Source organism: Pecten maximus, chromosome 9 (genome assembly GCF_902652985.1).
Source record: "Pecten maximus chromosome 9, xPecMax1.1, whole genome shotgun sequence".
NCBI lineage: Eukaryota > Metazoa > Mollusca > Bivalvia > Pectinida > Pectinidae > Pecten > Pecten maximus.
In genome coordinates this window covers 7888450-7911577 of record NC_047023.1, presented here as the reverse complement: position 1 = coordinate 7911577, position 23128 = coordinate 7888450, and the positions used below count along the sequence as shown (strand labels likewise).

The following is a 23128-nucleotide window of genomic DNA, read 5'->3' as shown; positions in this document are numbered from 1 at the left end:
TATCCCTGTGTTATAATACATTACGTTTGTTTGGGTTGGTATAGCTATCATGTTCATGAACGATTCATTTGACACCCCTAAGCGACAGGGAGTAAACACGGGAGGAGCGAGACACTGCGAGAAATGATGCATACAGTCCGCACTGGAGAAATCAGAACGTCTTTTTACATTAGTATATTGTAAATACACCAGCTAATATACCGGCAGTACAGTAGTGCGGGGTGACAGACGGACGTCATGTTACAACACTGTCACAACGCTGTTCTTTTCTCTGTTAAATTCGCGGTTCACACAACACCTATATAATCTGTAGGCTCCGCTTGAGAGGCTGTATAACCACCGGAGCCGACTAGAGCCGTCAGTATGCTAACAGAGCGCAGCCCAGCGCAGTGTACGTATGTATAGGGCATAAAACATGTTTTGGATCAGGAGCCCTAGGTAGACTTGCATAGTGTGTTGAGAGGGTTTATCAGGGACCTTAAATTAGAACCAACCACACAAATCACGAAGTCGGCTAGTTTTTTGTTCCTTCTCCCCATCGGTTGTTAAAACGTAAAGAGGATTTTTCGGGCGAAGAGCGTTTTTTTCAGGTTATACTAGATTTCTACTATATCGAACATTAAGGAGTCGAAGACGGGTTTATCTAAGATGTACATGTAAGAGGATTCGTTCTGGTGCTTAAAGCCAATATCGCAAAATTACTCTTTATCGCGTGGAGATTTTATGAAGAGTTTACCTGCATTTCTCGCTGTGTCGGTTTTCATGACAGATTTGTGACCAAGCGTTCTGGACTATGCTATCTTATTAAATCAAGGTAAGTTTACTAATTAGTATAATTAATTATTTTGATAGTGTAAGGGGCTATTTTTGGATATTATCCGGATGTTTTTATCATATGCTGGCTTTCAGACCTACAATAAATCCGTATCTTCCGATGTAGTTTTAAGTGAACATTTTAATGCATATAACATATATTGATATATGGGGCGGCTTGTATGGTATCTTAAGAATCTAGAACAGTGTCTGTGATAGCATCGCGATAAGGTAATTGGCACTTACAACACTCGCATCAAACGACATTAACAGCCGGTGTTACGGATGGTCACTTACATTTATGTATTTCATCTTTCTAAAATCTTAACTTTTGATAACATGACCACCAACAGGGAGCGTAGGGCGTGTTATCATAACGCCGTAAAAACTGTCATCAGGGTGATGTATGTGACCGACAGTTGTGGTAATCCGTTTAATTAAATAGCCACGTACACGTGTAGGTATTAGCTAGGTATATAAAATAACCTGGCAAAGAGACAACATCTGGTGAATCAGAAAATGAAAAATGGCCCAAGATATGTTAGTCTGGATTAGCGAGTGGACAACAGATGGATAGCTAAATACAATAGAAAATATGAACCGTGTCCGGCTGGTAGGACTATTGACGTCATCATCTGACCGTGAATAAGTTACCAGACGAGTGTTTTAAAATTTTATTTTAGTGTAAAGTATTTAAAAATGATCTTTCTCAATCACTGAACTTCATATTTTGATTTCAGATAAAAATTAAGACAAAAAAAAAAAATATATATAAGACAACCGAGCACGTCCATGAAATTGATTACATCTGATCATGTTGACTGACTGACAGCTTACAATGACATTTATCTACCGACATGCACCCTCTAACACGTGCTTGTGTATATTACAATTGTACCTGTCAGGTAACAACAATACCTGTGCTTAATAAGGCAATTAACCGGAAGTTTGATAGCTCATTACGTCATGATATGTATGTATAAACAGATATTTAACCACAAGACATACCGTATAATTACACAAGGTGGTTAAATTGCTGTGATATATTTACATGTTATATTAAACCTGTGGTGCCCAGCTGGCTATGTCATATATAGACAGACTGCACGTGAGTAGAGAGGGATATAATTAGTTAATTGGAACGCGTAAACAAAAGCTTACTTTTCATAAGCATTGTTACCTTAATCAAGGATTGATTCAGTTTGGGGACAGTTCCCGAGATAACTTTAAGATACGTTTTTCCACACCTACTTTTCCAAAGAGGGCTTTTTAACGGAAGTTGCTTTTAAGAAACAGAAGGGTGGAAATATACTAGTTAAAAGTGAAATTCAAGAAAACTCATATATGCATACAAGGGAATTGTAAGCCTCAGGGTAGTTGCTAGTATCGTTAAGTACATCATGTAGTTGTTTTGTTTGACGTATTATCTTTTAATCCAAGTTAATTCCTGATCATTAGATATTGTCTTACTTCAATGCACTTTACAATGAACATTATTGTTTATTTTTACTCTTCGCGGCAAAGTTGTGTTTATGCTAGTCAAACTGACCTACTGTAATATCCATTAAAATCTAGTGATCACCTTGTATAGCTTTAAAGACCTATATGTATAATGGCTGTACCAACCTATCTGAAATGGCTATATTAAACTATCTTTTCAAAGATTTTTTATTTAATTGAAGAAAAGTGGCACAAAACAGAACTTTTGTGACACTGTAGGAACATATAGAATGCAGTTAAATCTACATTTTCACATTTCACAACTGCAAAATGTTACAAAAACGTTTTTGCATCTGTACATTTACGTGTGGCTTTTGAGATCAACATACTGTAACATCTTTCTTAAGTTGCGATTTCTGATGAAACCCAGTAGTTTTGAAAGTATGACTCAATATACCTATATCAGATAGGCCGGTACAGCTTTTTCAGCTATATATATACTATATAATACAATTTAGGTATATTCATTTTACATAGCTTCAATCATGGGGAATTCATTCATAAGAGCGAAGCTCTTCGGGCAGCGAACTCGAGCGAAGCTCTTTACCGTTAACGTGCACGTTGGGGCCGCGGTGGCCGAGTGGTTAAGGTGTCCCGACACTTTAACACTAGCCCTCCACCTCTGGGTTGCGAGTTCGAAACCTACGTGGGGCAGTTGCCAGGTACTGACCGTAGGCCGGTGGTTTTTTCTCCGGGTACTCCGGCTTTCCTCCACCTCCAAAACCTGGCACGTCCTTAAATGACCCTGGCTGTTAATAGGACGTTAAACAAAAACAAACAAACAAACTTTACCGTTAACGTGCACGTATGTAACGTCCTGCGGGATGGTACAGCCAGAAAAATGTCTGCCGGAAATGGAAACAGTAACAGTAAGGAGCCCGGTGCAGATGTCTGCAGAAACATAAAAGGCTATATAACGTACAATCCAGTTGGTGTGTTCATAATGCTGACTAATTATTTTTATTAAAAACATCTCTTATAGCGTGAGAATAAAATATAGCTCGAGTTATGGTTTCGAGGACGGAACTGGGAACATTCGGCATATTTCCGAAGATTGCCGGAAATTAACCGATATGTTACGATTGCATTTGGATGGAAAGTACCGACAGTTCCCGGTTGCAGAATCGGTATGTCGAAAATTACCTAGAGTTAACGACTGTCAGAGGTCATGTCATATAAGGTCACATTCTCGTATTTAAGCGGCGAAACGTTTATCACTATATTTTTATGTTGTACATTGGCATACTACACTTGTAGCTAGCTTCGCTCTTTTCAGGCATTGCCTGTTTCATATTAATCTTTCTCGTTCAGATAAAGTTATGGTGTTTCTGCCGATTCCTCGTAAATTGTTTTTAAGTTTTAAAACCTCTTCATAAATGTCAATGTGTGATTACTGTGGATATTCTGTCCTGGAAAATCTCTCCCTCTGCTTTAATAGCGCCATATTTTATACCCATGATCATGACAGCGCTTGTCACTGGTTGCGTCTTTAGACAAGCGTCTCTGTGACTTTTGTTACATGTATTCTAATCAGTTAACAATTGGAGTCGGAGCTGACGCAATCATCCGATTGTGAAATACGCCGGTTCAGTTCCCTGCGTTAATTGTGAAAATATGTGCGTAAATGCGCATTCACGTATGTTATCTGGAGCTCTCGGGAGATGGTAAATGGGGCGATCTTGATTGATATTACGTGTATTTGTGACGTTGGAAAATCATTCCTTACCACAGAATAAGTCACACCTCAGACAAAGATATACCATGACAGTACACGCCTTTATACTGCTATCGATCATTGACCATCGTCATTACAGCCGAAATCTGTTAGGCGACAATCCGATACCTGTATTGAGTCCGTATTTCCCGGTAGTTTTCTGTGAGATTTTTAAGAATCATTCATCAATGCTGGAATAACTATAAAAATAAATAAACACATAGATATATAAAATATATATACATATAATCTTACGTTTTCTTCTTTTAGTCAGGCCTAACTACACGATTACAAATATATTTGTTCAGCACTTACAATAACACTATGTTTGGTCCGCGCTAACTCTACACTTATATTAAGTCAGCACTAACTCTACAATTATATTTAGTCAGCACTAACTCTACAATTATATTTAGTCAGCACTAACTCTACAATTATATTTAGTCAGCGCTAACTCACACTTATATTTAGTCAGCGCTAACTCTACAATTATAGTTAGTCACCGCTTACTCTATGATTATATTTAGTCAGCACTAACTCTACAATTATATTTAGTCAGCGATAACTCACAATTATATTTAGTCAACGCTAACTCTACAATCGTATTTAGTCACCGCTAACTCTACAATTATATTTAGTCAGCACTAACTCTACAATTATATTTAGTCACCGCTAACTCACAATTATATTTAGTCAGCACTAATTCTACAATTATATTTAGTCAGCGATAACTCACAGTTATATTAGTCATCGCAAACTCTACAATTATATTTAGTCAGCACTAACTCTACAATTATATTTAGTCAGCACTAACTCTACAATTATATTTAGTCAGCACTAACTCTACAATTATATTTAGTCAGCGCTAAATCACACTTATATTTAGTCACCGCTAACTCTACAATTGTATTTAGTCAGCGCTAATTCTACAATTATATTTAGTCAGCGCTTACTCTACAATTATATTTAGTCACCGCTAACTCTACAATTGTATTTAGTCAGCGCTAATTCTACAATTATATTTAGTCAGCACTAACTCTACAATTGTATTTAGTCAGCACTAACTCTACAATTATATTTAGTCAGCACTAACTCTACAATTGTATTTAGTCAGCGATAACTCTACAATTATATTTAGTCAGCGCTAATTCTACAATTATATTTAGTCAGTGCTAACTCTACAATTATATTTAGTCAGCACTAACTCTACAATTATATTTAGTCAGCACTAACTCTACAATTATATTTAGTCAGCACTAACTCACAATTATATTTAGTCAGCACTAACTCACAATTGTATTTAGTCAGCGATAACTCACAATTATATTTAGTCAGTTACAATGTATAACTTTGCAATTATATTTAGTCCTATATTAACATATAGTCATCGCTATCTTCAAATATATTTAAATTACTTGATTCCTTGACATGGAAATTGCGGTTGAATACAAATTGGCTACATCGATATTGCATGGAGCTCATTAAGCCTAGGATGTCACGTGATACCCGGACACGACAGATACGCGTCAACCTGACATGAATGTTGTAGACCCTCATTCAGTAGACATAAGGTCAATATTGCCTGTTATGACGGATCAGTCAACGAATTTTGCTTCTTATGATAACCTCGACGGAAAATGGTCAAATAACTATCAAATTCAAATTCCTTCAGCATGTGTTCAGCATTGGGATTGCAATGAAAGATTCATTTAATTGATTAAAATTCAAAAAACAATAATGATAAAAAAAAATAAAAAAATAGCGTCCTTAAATGACTGCTTTTAAGATCGAACGCCAAATACCAATATATAGAGGCGGGAACAATAGATTTTTCCGGATACTATTAACAACAGTCTATACTTGTTTTCAATAGATTATAATTACTCTTTGTCGGAGATGTAGCGCCTTCAAATTAAATATTCTCATTGAATTTCAAATGGAACAATTCTAATTACAATTTATGTAAAGTTGATATTGAACTCTCTGTTTCCCTAGTGACATTTGTAGGAATATAGATAGAGTTGTCTTCCAGCGAAACAAATATGTCCGCCTGGCAAATTGTTCTCAAGGAAATGAGAGAACTGCATATTTCCCTTCTCAAATCACCTGTAATAGGTTCACTTCGTCGACGGCATCAACTCGTTTTTCGAAGTAACCGCAGAAATACATATTTTTCGATTTATATTGCCGTTATGCGCCTTGCTTTACGCCATCTTTGGTGAAGTCGCATCCTTGCTGTATTTTATTAATCAATTACATTGTACTTCATTTTTAGCAAACAACAGTGGCATAGATGTGTTCATATGTTTGAACTTACTGATGTCAGAGGTTTATGGGGAATTAAAACACGTTGGTTCCATTTCATATTACGAAACGCAAATATAAGCATTTCAATGTTTATCAGGCGTTAACTATATAGTCAATATGATGATAATTTGGGTGACGGATAAATTGACCTCTCGTCCGCAAACATGCTATTTCGTTGCCTCGCATGTTTAAACGCTACAACCTGCCACAGGCGTCTGGTTACAATAACAGATTATTCAAATATTATTTATAACACGTAGTACATGGACACGCTGCGAGAATTGGAACAGATCCCTATGCTGCCAACTCAATCATAATTTTACCAAATTACGTTTTCAGGTTTTGGCTCGAACCTACTACAAAAGCAGGAGATGTTTTAGTTATTGAATTAGACAGTAGATCATAAGTAGATAGTAAATGTTTGTATAAGTTGATGATTTTTGTTCAGAACTGAAGCAGGTCACGCTATATATTTGTCTGGTACGAAGATAGCACACGACTGGGAAGTCTACAGCTTGCTCTTATCAGAGCTCCCTAGGGAACTGCTGTAATACCCCGGGGCAGACACGGTGTTATCTGATAAGGCACCCCTTTTCTGTTTCTCTCAAACCTCAAAACATAAAATTTTCATTACTGAATTTAGATAGTTAAACGGCAACACAATATGGCCTATGCTATTTTTGATGTAACGATCAACAAATTGAATCGACAATCATCATCCACTTGGATCCATGGACGAACTGTGTTAATCGGTTTAGATACAGAGGTTAGCTCATCCCTATGGCGTGACACCGGGCAGGTTCTTTTAGAATTCAGGTCTCGCGAGATTACAGCTGTGATTTACGAGACGAGAGTTAATGACAGGGTTCACTTCAATTACTCAATATGGCGTGTTGCTTGTTAGATGCAGAGCCCTGACGATCTATTAGTGACGAAGGTGTGTGATTTACCAGGTATACAATACAAGCGTTTTAGCGACTGTAATAATCATTGTCACATGAACGTTGATGTACGGAAAAGACTACAAAGATAAGCCATGCAGTTCATTTATCTTTGTTTTAATGAGACGTTGAAGCGGTTAATCTGTTATGGTTGAAATAATTTCCTAATCACTGTGGCGTAGCGATGCTGCATGGAAACTGCAATACCCTCTCGCTACATATCGGCATTGACGGCTCCGTTGTTAAATACAACATCGCGATGGCTACGATTTGAAGGAATACAAGTTATCTAAAACTGCAGAAATTCCAAATATGAACATAACAATATTAATTTCCATTCATATTGATTTTCAAATCATTTGTAGTACATTGTAATTTGATTGAAGCTTTATATTCGCACATAATTTAACTAGTCTGTGTGTATGAGTGCACCTCGGCGCCAGTGCTCTATTGCACCGGAAGTTCCGAGACGAATTTACTCCGTTCCAGTTGTCATTACATTTGTTATAATAACGTATTGCCAAGATTTTATTAACATTGCATATTTTTCGTGAAATCTCTAACATCGTCGATTTTTAGGAGAATAGCAATATAAACTCCCCCCCCCCCCCCCCCCCCCCCCCCCCCCCGTTTGTTACATTTACTTCTCCTAGTGATATTTACATGTACTTAACAAACCAAATTGGAATCCGGATTTCCTCAACAGTTTCTTTCTTAGACGATGTACTGTGATTAATTGAAACGTGATACGTCAGGGAAAATTCTTTGAAATTGATTAGAAGCAAAATGTCTTTTTGCTCTACCAGTAGCAACGATGAAAAGATAAAATATGTACATATGCGAATCTGACGGCCATATATCGGGTCATTTACAATACGCAACAGTATTCATGATTTGTGGTACTGAATTCATTTCCTTCCATCATTTAAATTTGGAAATAAATAACAAAAACTATAATCATACATATTTATCAACACAAGGCCATCGATCAACGCACACAAATATTAGAGATTATATCCTGTTGTTTCGGACTATAAAAATCCATTTTTTTTTTATTAATAGCAGTTTGTTTTTTTATTCATAGATATATTGAAAATTGTCTATTATATTGCATTTTGTGAAAGATTAATCTAGCACAAACAGATTATTCTAGTGCCCTCTTACAAATAGCATTTTACGTAATATCGTATTGTTCTATACAGGGCCATATACCCCTAAGGGCAGACGACAGATTCAGAAAATAATGAACCCATAGTCACGATATAGGCGACACCATTTGCTTTGTTGCTAAATGACTATGCCTTTCCATTCTCAGTTTCTTGATATCGAAACTATTTTGGAGGAAATGTGCACTCTTTTTAAAAAAAAACCCCAATTATTTTAAAATAAGGATGAAAAAATGTTACAATACTTTGTAAAGGTTGTTACGGGGGAATCCGATTTTAGTTAAGAAACTTTATTTACAAGTAAGAATGCGTTGCGTTGTCTCTGTATGAAGCTAACCAATCACACTGTGTGTAATTATCGATGTTTATGTGTTTTGTGTGATTAGGCTTGCGCAAGAATACAAGAGAAAAATGTAAACAGAACTACTTGTCTAAAAATCACCAATGTTTGACAAATGAATTATAAAGTACATCATTAAGAAAATGTAATATAGTACCAATATTTGAGAAAATAGTTATAAACAATTCTGTAACGAAAATGAAAAGTTAGACTTAAAAATAAAAACGACCTTTTTCCGTGCTGACGCTAGACAGCAATTTTGTCGTCTGCAGCCTATATTGACATCATAACCAATTAAGCTTAGGCCAATTTCTCCGGAATTTTCTATGCCTGTCGGGTTAAACCGGAACATTATAAAGGACATATTGGGGCTTTCCCTGAGTTCGAGAGAGTGAGAGGGCCCTATTAAAGTCTGACAAGCCGGAGATGCGACCTCACGAGACCTCATCCCTGCTTGCTGCTCGAAGCTGCGCGAGGTTCCTTCCGTGTTGTCTTGGGCTATGCACTTATGATAAACTTCAATGCATGTACTGTCAAAAACACCAAAATTATGTCAAAAATGAAAAAAAAAAATTCTCGAATTATTTTCTCTTATAAGTTTTGTAGTCATGGACACCACCACCAGCACCTTCCGGTATATAATTTGGCTGTTCTATTTAACTCAACACAATTCAAATGATGTCTATAATGTAATTTATTTTTCAATTGTGTAATGTTGTTTTCTGTACGCGCACAGATTAAAAATGATGTTTCCCAATGTAAATACACTTCGATGTAGGCATAGAAAGAATGCAATAAAAAAAACCCGAAAAATTGAAAAAGTACGGCATACAAAATGGTGTCTGGAATAGTTAGCGTACTCTTTTCCTTCGACGACGTGCCATGTAACTTTCAATAAAATTCAAACACAATAAAAAACACAGCTCTTGGGTTCTACAGACATCCGAAGGAAGTTTTTTGTTAATAGATTGAACATAGCTAATTCCCTTACCAATTTTAAGTGGCATTTAAAATCGAATGGCACGAGAAACAGGAAACAGTATTGAGAACACAGGAAGTACGCTTTTGGACCGTGAAAGGAATTGTAGTTATATTGTAATAGTCGAAAGGCTGGTGTATAGATGGAATTGTTTTTCTGTTAATGATTTTCACATGGAATTGCTTTCTTTTAATAGTTTGTGAATCGCTTTGAGACAGCCATGTTGCTCCGATATAGCGGTAAAAAAAACAAAAAAACAAAAAAACCCACCTCCAAATGATTAAATATCATTATACTTTTTCTGGATTTATTAAAAGATTAACAGTCCTGTTATTCAAGAAACAACATGTCTTCTAATTTCACATACTTTTCATAAGTTCCTTTAAAAATTCAAGGTTAAAGTTTAACATCAAGGTTAAGCGGCAAATGATCGGAAGTGAATCAGTGAGGATAACAATATCCATGTATTATCATGGATGACGTCAATGCGAACACCATGGACCAGGGTCAAAGGTCATTTGAAATTATTTGAAATGCATTGAAATGAACGATTTTTGCGGTAGTGATTATGGAAGGAAAATACGTTCGCATGAATAGAACTATTATCAGCAATTCAGGTTATATGACCTTTGAAATTTCAAGGTCACCGATCAAGGTCAAAGTCAGACTCAACAAATTTGTCAATGGAGAGCAAATAAGAAGTGTTTGGTTGATCAAGTTCAAGGTTAATTTTGGGTTTCATTTATAGGACCACACATCTATTATGCGTATGGAAACAGCTTTAAAGTTAAACGCCATGTTTTGTGTTGTTTTAATAATACAGCATATTAAAATAAAACTAATACAGACATTTATTTAGAAACTTTAGTCCTCTCTATTATTCTTCCATGAACACATTATGCTGACCACGAGTATATTAAGCATGACTATGGAAAACTGTTCAGCCGATATTCTAATATTGACCATAAAGTTATCCCCTTCTCCGATATAAAGTCATTATCATTCATTAGGTTTACACAAAACTAAATTTGCAATACGAACATGAATAAACATCACTATTATCACCCAGACTTTGTCTATACAATTATTGACCAATCCAACATTTACAATAATAAGTGGTAGATACATAAATCTATAAAATTCTCCGTGTACTTTCCGCCATTCGAGACGTTGTACTTTCCTTCAAAGTCCTGGCGACAGTGGAACTCTCCTGTCGTCATGAGTCTAGTTTGGATTCGTGCAATTGATCCTTAGATAACATCAGATGAGTTCCGGGTTAAGACTTTTCCTGTTACGCTATAAATAGATCTGATGAGACGTGTGACGTATGTGTGTTTATCCTGCTAACGGGCTGGCTGTACTATTGGTGCTGGGTAATCTTCCATGTCTGGTCTGGTATATCGAATCAACGGATGTGAGGATATCTGGACATTTCTAATATTGAAATTATGTGATTTGCGACTTTGTTAAACAGAGATTCATTTTCAACACAGGACATCCGTATGAGAACAGATTTAATGTGATAATATTGAGTCGATAAGCTAAGTTTTTATCTATAAATATTTTGTCATTATTTCGGGATTAGAGGTACACGTTACACTTGCTATATCCCATTGCATGTTGAACGTGGGAGGCGAGACTGGGTGATTTTCGTCCATGTCTTCTGCGTTAGAATCAATACAAAAGACGAAAACTGATCTGTGAAACATTGAAACACTTGGGATCTTTATCTTTCCCTCTATGTACGCGCTTTCTTGTCACCCGCCCTAATGACATTAGCTGTTGGTGTTTCCTTGACACCCGTCCTCATAATTTATGACCTTGGCTGTTGGTGTTTCAATGACATCCGTCCAAATATGAACCCGGATGTGTTTCCCTGGCAACCATCTTCATATTACCCTGACTGTTGGCGTTTCCATGACATCCGACCTCAAACAACCCTAACTGTTGGTGTTTCCTTGATACCCGTCTTCATATGACCCTGACTGTTGGCGTTTCCTTGACATCCGTCCTCATATGACCCTGACTGTTGACGTTTCCTTGATACCCGTCCTCATATTACCCTGACTGTTTGGCGTTTCCTTGATACCCGTCCTCATATGACCCCGACTGTTGGCGTTTCCTTGATACCCGTCCTCATATAACCCTGGCTGTTGGCGTTTCCTTGATAACCGTCCTCATATGACCCTGACTGTTGGCGTTTCCTTGATACCCGTCCTCATATGATCCTGACTGTTGGCGTTTCCTTGATACACGTCCTCATATGACCCTGACTATTGGCGTTTCCTTGATACCCGTCCTCATATGACCCTGACTGTTGGCGTTTCCTTGATACCCGTCCTCATATGACCCTGACTGTTGGCGTTTCCTTGACATCCGACCTCAAAACCCCTGAATGCCGGCGTTTCCTTGACATCCGTCCTCATATGACCCTGACTGTTGGCGTTTCCTTGACATCCGACCTCAAAACCCCTGAATGCCGGCGTTTCCTTGACATCCGTCCTCATATGACCCTGACTGTTGGCGTTTCCATGACATCCGTCCTCATATAACCCTGTCTGTTGGCGTTTCCTTGACATCCGTCCTCATATAACCCTGGCTGTTGGCGTTTCCTTGATATCCGTCCTCATATAACCCTGTCTGTTGGCGTTTCCATGACATCCGTCCTCATATAACCCTGTCTGTTGGCGTTTCCTTGACATCCGTCCTCATATAACCCTGTCTGTTGGCGTTTCCTTGACATCCGTCCTCATATAACCCTGTCTGTTGGCGTTTCCATGACATCCGTCCTCATATAACCCTGTCTGTTGGCGTTTCCTTGACATCCGTCCTCATATAACCCTGGCTGTTGGCGTTTCCTTGACATCCGTCCTCATATAACCCTGTCTGTTGGCGTTTCCATGACATCCGACCTCAAAACCCCTGACTGTTGGCGTTTCCTTGACATATGTCCTCTCATCACCCTGACTGTTGGCGTTTCCTTGACATCCGTCCTCTCATCACCCTGACTGTTGGCGTTTCCTTGACATCTGTCCTCTCATCACCCTGACTGTTGGCGTTTCCTTGACATATGTCCTCTCATCACCCTGACTGTTGGCGTTTCCTTGACATCCGTCCTCATATAACCCTGTCTGTTGGCGTTTCCATGACATCCGACCTCAAAACCCCTGACTGTTGGCGTTTCCTTGACATATGTCCTCTCATCACCCTGACTGTTGGCGTTTCCTTGACATCTGTCCTCTCATCACCCTGACTGTTGGCGTTTCCTTGACATCTGTCCTCTCATCACCCTGACTGTTGGCGTTTCCTTGACATATGTCCTCTCATCACCCTGACTGTTGGCGTTTCCTTGACATCCGTCCTCATATAACCCTGACTGTTGGCGTTTCCTTGACATCCGTCCTCTCCTGACTGAACAAGTAATCTAACAGAGGCATTAGAGCTCAGACACAGACAGGAAATGTTCAATCATCATGTATGAGAATACGGCTGAGACGTTATAATGGACACCAAATGAAATATGATAATGAAACCACAGGGACTTGGGACAAATTGCCAACCTATGGTCCATAAAAATATGTATAAACACTGTCGTACTTCTGTACAGTTAGAGACTTTGGGTTTTTGCCAAATTTCTGTGAACAAAACGGACTTACTATGCGCTATGAATAATTCACATTGTAAATATGCAGGAATATAAAAAGACAGTTACGGTTTTGTACATAAACCATTTTAACATGAATCTAAATTAATGTATTAATGCATCTCATTCATATTTGGAGCTTGTATTTGTTAGAGTTTGTTAATGGTTTGGACGATATCAGATTTGAAAAAAAACCTCAAGAAATAAATTTCTTGACTTATTATTATATCGTTTCCCCTGGCTGTATGCAATAGGATATTACGATGACAATACACCACTGTCGTTAATACGAATACACTTGTCCTGTTGTCTATTCCAAGACAATACACAGGTAACAAGAGGCCGAAATGGCGTGAATTGCGAAAATTTATCTGCAAGGGCTATTTTACAATATGCATTCATGTGATTTTCCAAGCTGATTCAGGTCATTGATGTACAACCTAATGTTACATAAAATCTTTAAGTTTAGTAAGTATCCAAATGTCATGATTTGAGACATTTCGGTGTGTAAGACAATTGCTCGAAGTGTTAAACCAATTTGATCTCTGTGACCTTCAATATGGGTCAAGGTCATTTGTTTTTGTGCGGTATTGTCACCAAAAGATACTTGCCAAATTCATGACTCTATGCCTATAATTGGATTTAATCAGAAGATATGGTTTGATTATTGTTATAACGAAGTTGACCACTCTGTCAGACCTTTAATATGGCTCAAGGTAATTTCTTTCGCGAACAATGTTAAATATCTTCCTAGAAAGCTACAATATAGTTTTAGACCTTTCTATTAATCAAGCATTTCAGTGTTGTAACCATTTTGACCCTTCCGACCTTTATTATGGACCAGGGTCATTTCCTTTTGTGTACGTCTTTATGCTTCATCCTGGAAAGCAACTTGTTAAATACGCTAAATACGGAGTTATTCTGAAACAGTCGTAAATTGACACCAGATGATCACTGCACCATCGCATAAACTGAGTCCTCTGGACAGGTGTGCAGGTGTACATAGCTACGTCATATGGACAGGTGTGCAGGTGTACACAGCTACGCCATCTGACAGGTGTACAGGTGTACACAGCTACGTCATCTGGACAGGTGTATATGTGTACAGGTGTACACAACTACGCCATCTGACAGGTGTACAGATGTACACAGCTACGTCATCTGGACAGGTGTACAGGTGTACATAGCTACGCCATCTGACAGGTGTACAGGTGTACATAGCTACGCCATCTGACAGGTGTACAGGTGTACATAGCTACGCCATCTGACAGGTGTACAGGTGTACACAACTACGCCATCTGGACATGTGTACATAGCTACGCCATCTGACAGGTGTACACAGCTACGCCATCTGGACAGGTGTACATAGCTACGCCATCTGACAGGTGTACACAACTACGCCATCTGGACAGGTGTACAGGTGTACACAGCTACGCCATCTGGACATGTGTACATGCTACACAGCTACGCCATCGTTCTCAATTAAAGGTTATGCTTTTTCTGCTGCAGGAATTACAGAAGTGTAGGTTTACAAGACGGATGCATTTTGATCCACACCTACATAATATCGTAACTAATTACAATGTACACCCCCTCTCATGACTCGTCTCGATCATATTTCGATTAGCAATAGTCGGCGCCTCTTGCTTCGGTAGCAGCGATCTCGCCTACGTTTACAACGGCAAGTCTTGTCTAGGCTGAATCTAAGAGTGTGTCGGATACACGTTATCATTTAGACTTGCTGTTTCCGTACTGTTAACCCTTTTCAGCATTTAGATAAACTGTATGCTTGTGAGAGATACATGTATATCAGGATAGCATGCATTTGATTGACTGAATGTTAAATTCAGTGTATGCATACACTACCATAATGTCATTATAATTGTCGTTGGAATATTAGAATATTACATTGTTCCTGAATACTAATTTGAACTGTGATCCTATCTTGGTCGGCTGGTTTTTATTTTCATTATCAGAGCACGTAAGGAGACATTGCAAAATGTTTTAATTTCACCTGTAGGTATATTTACGATGGGTTATCTTTAAATAACAAAAACTGTATTAATAAAGGACACTATAGGCTCTTCAACACCAGCCGCTTACCTCGATCTTTACTTACAACGTAACCAACATGGACAGCTTACAACGAAGTGGCATGATAAACAGAGTGAATTCAATTTCCCACTTGTTTATTTTTCCTTTCTGGATAGCAGCATACCTGCATCCCCTACCTACGGTGTTTCAATGTGTAGATTGATTCGATTGACTTCCGTGATTTTCTTGACAAATGTTGACTAATGTCGAAGAAATTTACAACGAAAGTTTCGAGAGATGCAGGTTGATGTACATGGGAAGGTTTAGTGATCGACATCATAATGTCTTTAAGAAATATCCTATCTCCTTATTCAAAATGAAGTCAGACTTGTTTGATACTTGTTGATATGATCAGTGATTCCGTTGTCACCACCCTCACTCTCATTTGAAATTTCGACTAACCCATATTTGACCTAGATTTGTGTGACAGTGGAGTCGATGGAGTTGACGACGCTCACTCATCCGAGTCACCTGGTCGTAGCCACCTTGTGAAAATAGTGTCCATACGCATATATATTTTTGTTTTATATTTCGCCCTAGTTTAATCGATTTTAAGTTTTAATTATGATTCCGTTTTTATGACGGTATTCTTAGTTGTTTTCATACCTATTAGTCATATATGCAACCTTAAGATCAATTTTATTCTTATTAAGATTTATTTTCAGTTTTTGCCTTTGCAATATCCATGCAGGAGATTGGAGAAGAGTATGCGTACTGTAATTCACAGCATATCATAAGACATGGCCTTTCCTTCGCTCTGCACGACAGAGATGGTTTCTCCTGTGTGTTCTATTAGGGGCCGCGGTGGCCGAGTGGTTAAGGTGTCCCGACACTTTAACACTAGCCCTCCACCTCTGGGTTGCGAGTTCGAAACCTACGTGGGGCAGTTGCCAGGTACTGACTGTAGGCCGGTGGTTTTTCTCCGGGTACTCCGGCTTTCCTCCACCTCCAAAACCTGGCACGTCCTTAAATGACCCTGGCCTGTTAATAGGACGTTAAACAAAAACAAACAAACCAAAAGTGTTCTATTAAGCGGACAAATAAGGCCTGTTGTATCACAGTGCATATGGTAAAAGGCCAAAAAGACCTGCTAGCTACCTCCATTGTAAAAATCGTTATGAAACTTTTGAAAATGAGAATTAATGACCTCTTTTTCTATGTACAACACTTTGTTATTGAACTTTCTTACGTTAAAACCACCAGGTCAACGGGACTCCGTTCATCGTCCTGATAATTCCAGATAGTGCATTTTGTGCTTAGTGCTACAGAATGTTAAGGTAACGTATAGGCTGTCAGTATTGGATAGCGATGAGGGTATCTCATTATGTAAGCTAGTTGCCATATGTTGCGTGTCATAGATTACAAATGAACAGTAGTTTTAGATAACATATTATATAAGGTTGTAGGTCCCTGTAACAGACAGTGTCACGTGGGGGTCGTTATACAAACAACGCACAATAATTCGGTATCAATATTTACAGGACTGTGGAAACAAATGATAGGCCGAAAAGACAAACGAAAACGCGAAAGACGCATCACCGTAATAAAAACAAAGCCATCTTATATATATTATATGATAAGTTCTACATACACTTTGTCTTTTTTTTTTAAATTTCGGTTTGATGTCTTTGGCGCGTTTTGTATATTGGTTTTTATTCCTGTGGCATTTTATTTATTTTATTTCGCTGTTTATGTTTTGTCCCAAAAGGAATGCCTGTCTCGATCTGAAATTCCAGACTTTGCTTCAATGCGATATGACGTCTCGGTAGGGTTTTTGATAAACGATTTATGATAAAAGAACTTAAGAATGAAATAGACGGAAAGTTTAAAGGTTTCTTGTTTAATGCCATATGGCTGGTTAGATGGCACAGTGGTAACACACTTGCCTTTCACTTAGGCGGCCGGGGTTCGATTCCCCGATCGGACGTGGCTATACGCCGCCAGGTTTCAAGGTCATGTTAAGTCTAGTATCAAGTTATGTGACGTCATACGTCAACGCCATGTGACAATAGAGGTTAAGATCTTGGCAACTGATACCAAGGTTATACGCCGTCAGGTTTCAAGGTCATATGAAGTCAGGTGTCAAATTATGTGGTGACATATGTCAACGCCTTGTGGCAAACGATAAAAAGGTCATAGACATAGGAGGAGGAAGTCAATGTCATATGACGTCAGTTGTCAGATTATGTGACGTCATGTATCAAGGTCATGTGACGACGTTGCCGAGGTTGTAGGACGGCAGGTACCAAGGTAGATAAAATATATACAGCAGCATACAACAGCCCAGACACTGTTATTGGAGAAACAATCAATATGAGTCTCGTCGGTTTTCCCAAACACAAAAGAAGCGTTTCCGTTTTACATTGGTCATAAGTCGCTTCTTACTGTCATATAAATGTATATAAATCCATCCATCACTTGTAGACGATTCAATCTGATTTGTAGAGCCCTGGATAAAGCAAGACATGTAATGATTGCTAATTAAAACATCACAAGTATTAATATATCGGATCCTAGACTTGTCTTTACACACCATCATCAACGCCTCAAGGTGTTGTATTGGCTACAGAACAAAACAGCCAGACGTACAGTTGGCAGCTCCTTATATGGAGATCTTAACTTTCTCTACTCATGCTTAGCTAACAACACACCCTTCATCTTAAAGTTATATACTGTCCTACAGGAAACAGGAACGAATCTTGCTTCAAATAAGTGTAGTGCGAAATTGATTGTATTTCTTTGGCTCCGGAAGATATGTTTCATGATAATCCTTCCAATCATAGAATATTGGTTGTCGTGATATTCGTATGAAGCGCGTGCACTTGGCTGTATGATTTGATCAAGGTTATGTTTTATAATCGAAAAAAAAGGTCACTGTAATGTCCCTGGAGTTACTGTAATGTCCCTGGAGTTAGTGTCATCTCCCTGGAGTTAGTGTCATGTCCCTGGAGTTAGTATCATGTCCCTGGAGTTAGTGTCATGTCCCTGGAGTTAGTGTCATGTCCCTGGAGTTAGTGTCATGTCCCTGGAGTTACTGTCATGTCCCTTGAGTTACTGCCATGTCCCTGGAGTTAGTGTCATGTCCCTGGAGTTAGTGTCATGTCCCTGGAGTTAGTGTCATGTCCCTGGAGTTAGTATCATGTCCCTGGAGTTAGTGTCATGTCCCTGGAGTTAGTGTCATGTCCCTGGAGTTACTGTCATGTCCCTGGAGTTACTGTCATGTCCCTGGAGTTACTGTCATGTCCCTGGAGTTACTGTCGTGTCCCTGTAGTTATTGTCATGTCCCTGGAGTTACTGTCATGTCCCTGGAGTTACTGTCATGTCCCTGGAGTTACTGTCGTGTCCCTGTAGTTATTGTCATGTCCCTGGAGTTACTGTCATGTCCCTGGAGTTACCGTCATGTCCCTGTAGTTACCGTCATGTCCCTGGAGTTACTGTCATGTCCCTGGAGTTACTGTCATGATCCTAGAATTACTGTCATGTCCCTGGAGTTACTGTCATGTCCCTGGAATTACTGTCTTGTCCCTGGAATTACTGTCTTGTCCCTGGAGTTACTGTCGTGTCCCTGGAGTTACTGTCTTGTCCCTGGAGTTACTGTCGTGTCCCTGGAGTTACTGTCATGTCCCTGGAGTTACTGTCATGTCCCTGGAGTTACCGTCATGTCCCTGGAGTTACTGTCATGTCCCTGGAGTTACTGTCATGTCCCTGGAGTTACTGTCATGTCCCTGGAGTTACTGTCGTGTCCCTGGAGTTACTGTCGTGTCCCTGGAGTTACTGTCGTGTAAAGTAAAGTAAAGTCTAGCTGTGTTAAACCCTGAGATAAATATTGCTCCAAACAATGTCTTTTGTCTTGGTCTTTACACGTAGGAATAATAATTCAAAAAAGCAATAATAAAACAAACATTTTTATAATATCCGCGAGTAATTCAGTTGAAGCACAGCACGATACTTACAGTGTATACACAACATTATGCATTAAGAAATGGTCTCTACGCGAGTTCGTGATGATTTTAAAATAAAAACCCCGTATGTTTCAACATCGAGACTGGAGCTGTCTGGAAGTATGACTGTGGGGTATCAAACATGCTTTTGATGACGTTGAAAAATCAATAAAAACAATCTTATCCCTCATACAGATATTATATACCTCTGGAACTGATCATTAAAATATCATATAATTTGTTTCAGATTATCTGTGGTATTACAGGCTAGCCCCGGATAGATGGAATTTTACTAGGAATAAAAATGTATCAGAAAGCTAATATTTTTATTTCGTTACTGCGCATGTCTCATTTGAGTGTGCATGGGCATGGCTTATCAATAGATGTTAAGGAGATATGGTAGATTTATATCACCGCTGAAGATTAAATCGCGCAATTCTGGTTTTATTACGAGAGGAAATGCTATTCTAATGACAAATGTCACGATATAGTCTGCAATTATATCGTCTTTATGTGCAAAACAGCAATATGCTCGGTAATTAAATAAACAAAAAAAGAATTGGAGTTACTATAAAATATAATCACTTTTTTGTTTTTGTGTGATTTCGTAATCATGAATATCTTTCAAAATTATTGTTTGTATATGTTATTGATATGAACACTTAAATTAGATAATGCCTTTCCGTTTGTGGCGAAGATGTTTGTTCTCGATCAAACAATGACCTACTTTAAGAGGCAGTAGACAATGTACATTGTTGTAATGTTCTGGCGGCCCGAGTCTTGTCCGAGTATAAGGCAGTTCTTCATCACATCACGTGGTACTCCTTATTATTACCTTTTCCATTATTTCTCCACATTGACCATTTTGTTGCTGTATGTCAACATATTTGGTTTGTTCGTTTTACGATATTACTTACTGGATTGCACATATTATTTTTAGCTTAATAAATACAAGGTGCCGGTTTGCAGTTCTGCAACAGCCTCAGGCTACATATTTTAGAACGGCTAATTGTATTTAAAGTAACATATTGTAATGTTATGTAAAATGTGTCTTAAATGAATGAACGCATTTGTATTATAATATTTTCCATAAAATGAAATTAATGTAATATTAATGTTACATCCACAGGTATATATATCTCTATTTTCCCACTTTCTCCAGGTAGCACAGGTAAATGACTACAGGTAAAACACAGGTAAAATTAAAATGGAACAGACTATAATTGGTTTTCCTTTGTTCTCCTATATCAACACTTTTCTTTGAACTTTAAAAAGTGGGCAAATGGAGAACACCCCATTTCTTTATGTGTCACTGTATAGCTATCGGTATTTTTCGGCATAGCCGTATAATATTCTTTTGGCGCCGGATATGACGCGACAGGTGGCGTTACTGGTCAAGATGAAGTATGTGATTGATCATTGTAGTCGTAAATGCAAATGCAGATATGCTGTTAAAAACGAAACAAAAATAAGATTGAATGCATGCTGAATAAGTGGATGTATCTTTTCAAATGACACATTAATAAAGTTATATTCCTGATTCAAATGCAGTCTTACATGTATTATCACCAAAAATGATTCAAACTGATATAATTTTGTTATCCGTGCTGAAACGCATTAGTTCGTTAATTTATTTTACCAGCAGTTTTTACATTACAACCACCAGCATTAAAACTATGCCGTTTATCTTTTTTAAAGATATTTCTTGTTTATTTTAAGGGCTATGGTAGATGTTTCTGGGAGACTTTTATAACATTTTGTCTTTATCTAAACTATTGGCTAAAACTGCTTTGTCGACTTCATTGTTGTATGTTATTGTCAATTATTCAGCTGGATAACTTTACATTTTCCAGTTATGGAAACTTTGAGTTTTCAGTGATCTTACGGTTGCAGTGTATGGATGATGGAGTCCAACCCTGGCCCGAGTCTTGGCGAGCTTTATATATGTTCCATCTTAATATAAGGAGTGCTAGATACAAATTGTATTTCGTTGAGGAAACAGCCAGTGAATACAACATTTAATGTCTTCCTGAGATAATTTAAGATGACTTAGATTTTAATGACGATTCATGTATAGATAGATGGTTTCCATTCTTTCTTCCAACATGATACTAATTTTGCAGGAGGTGGTATATTGGTTGAAACAAATAATGTATATTAAAAGTTGATTGCTTACAGAAAATAGTAAATTGAGGTGATGAAGTAATTTAGGTAAAAAATAATCTTCCCCATTCATTATTGGTACCGCTTATAGACAAACAACTCTACCGTTTTGGAAAAGCTTACGTACATCCTTAAGCAATGCTCTTGATATTTAATCGAATGTAATTGTAAATGTAGATCTAAACGTTGACTATATATCTACTTCAAATAATCATGTTATTTTTGATATTACCAATTCCTTTAATGCTCTATCTAACGTTATACCGACGGACCCTACCGTACTGGTCAGACTATATCCACACTTCCAATACTTTAATCTATCGGACTCGATTTCCTGTAAGTACCAATAGATAGGTCACTTGGTGACCACGATGGTTGTACGGCTTGTGCTTATATCCCTTGTTACTTTAAACTGAACTTTAAACATAAAAGACTTCAGAAGAAAAGAAATTATCATAGATATCCTCATCTACACTTATAACTGGACAGAACTTTTTAGTAATTGTGATTTCGTTGATACAGCTTACGACGGTTTTACGGACATTTTCCTAGATTTTACCAACGAATGCATTCGAACAAAAGAAGTATCAAGAAGGACTAACGATAAGCCGTGGATGACCTCGGAGCTTAGAATTAACCGTGTGAATCGGGGAAATGTTTTCCTTAAATCTCGAGTTCAACCAAGTCCCTTTCAGATATTGATATGCTTAAATTGCAACAAAACAAAGTTAATTATTTGAAAAAAACATGCTCGTATCGCCGTTTATAAAACTGTTAATGGTATTATTGAATGGTATTTATCTTCTAATCCTGAGTCATATTTGCACATTGTCAAATTGACTGCTTCTTCCCTACCAATGGCTTCTCTTGCTGATTAATTTTCTGATAATGTTGTAACTTGAGAGGAAGACAAAGCTGTGTTATTTGATAATAAACGTTGTAGTATAATTAGCGTATATGACAGCAACACTGCTATTCCTGTTGTTGAGCCAAAAACTGATACGCAGATTAATTTTATAAGAATAAATGCTACCGAAATAGTTACTGTGCTTAGAACATTGAAGCTTGGCAAGCCCTCGGGCGGAGATGGTATCAGCCCCATTATGTTACGTAATACTTCATACACTGTATTCCACTCGAAATTTTATTAAATATCTCTTTACGAACAGGTGTTACACCAATACATGAAAATAAGCTAATGCCATGCCTTCATTTAAAAAGGGGGTGACAGACATACTCCTTCTAATTCCAGGCCATTTTCTCTACTTTCCACTGTTGAAAAGTCTTTAAATGAGTTATCTATTAACATTTGTATAATCTTTCATAGAAAGGTTATCTTTTTACAAGCACCAATCGGGTTTTATTCATGGTCATTCGACAGTGTACCAACTTATTGATATTTATCATCATGTATATGTACTGCATTTGAGGTGTAAAAACATATATGTGTAATTTTTATATTTGATATAGGGGTTTGTTGGTTTAATTAAAATCGTATATTTAAGGTAAATTGTATTCTTTGCTAGA

General features: G+C 37.8%; 1 protein-coding gene across 1 annotated transcript in view; it reads left to right on the top strand.

The window, feature by feature from the left end:
* The first annotated feature begins 251 nt into the window (after window positions 1-251).
* The window catches only part of LOC117334830 (5-hydroxytryptamine receptor 5B-like), a 39736-nt gene continuing 16859 nt past the window's right edge, over window positions 252-23128 (top strand). Inside the window, exon 1 of the mRNA XM_033894647.1 lies at window positions 252-814. The gene's annotated coding sequence lies outside the window, so the exon portion shown is untranslated. The remainder of the gene's footprint in view (window positions 815-23128) is intronic.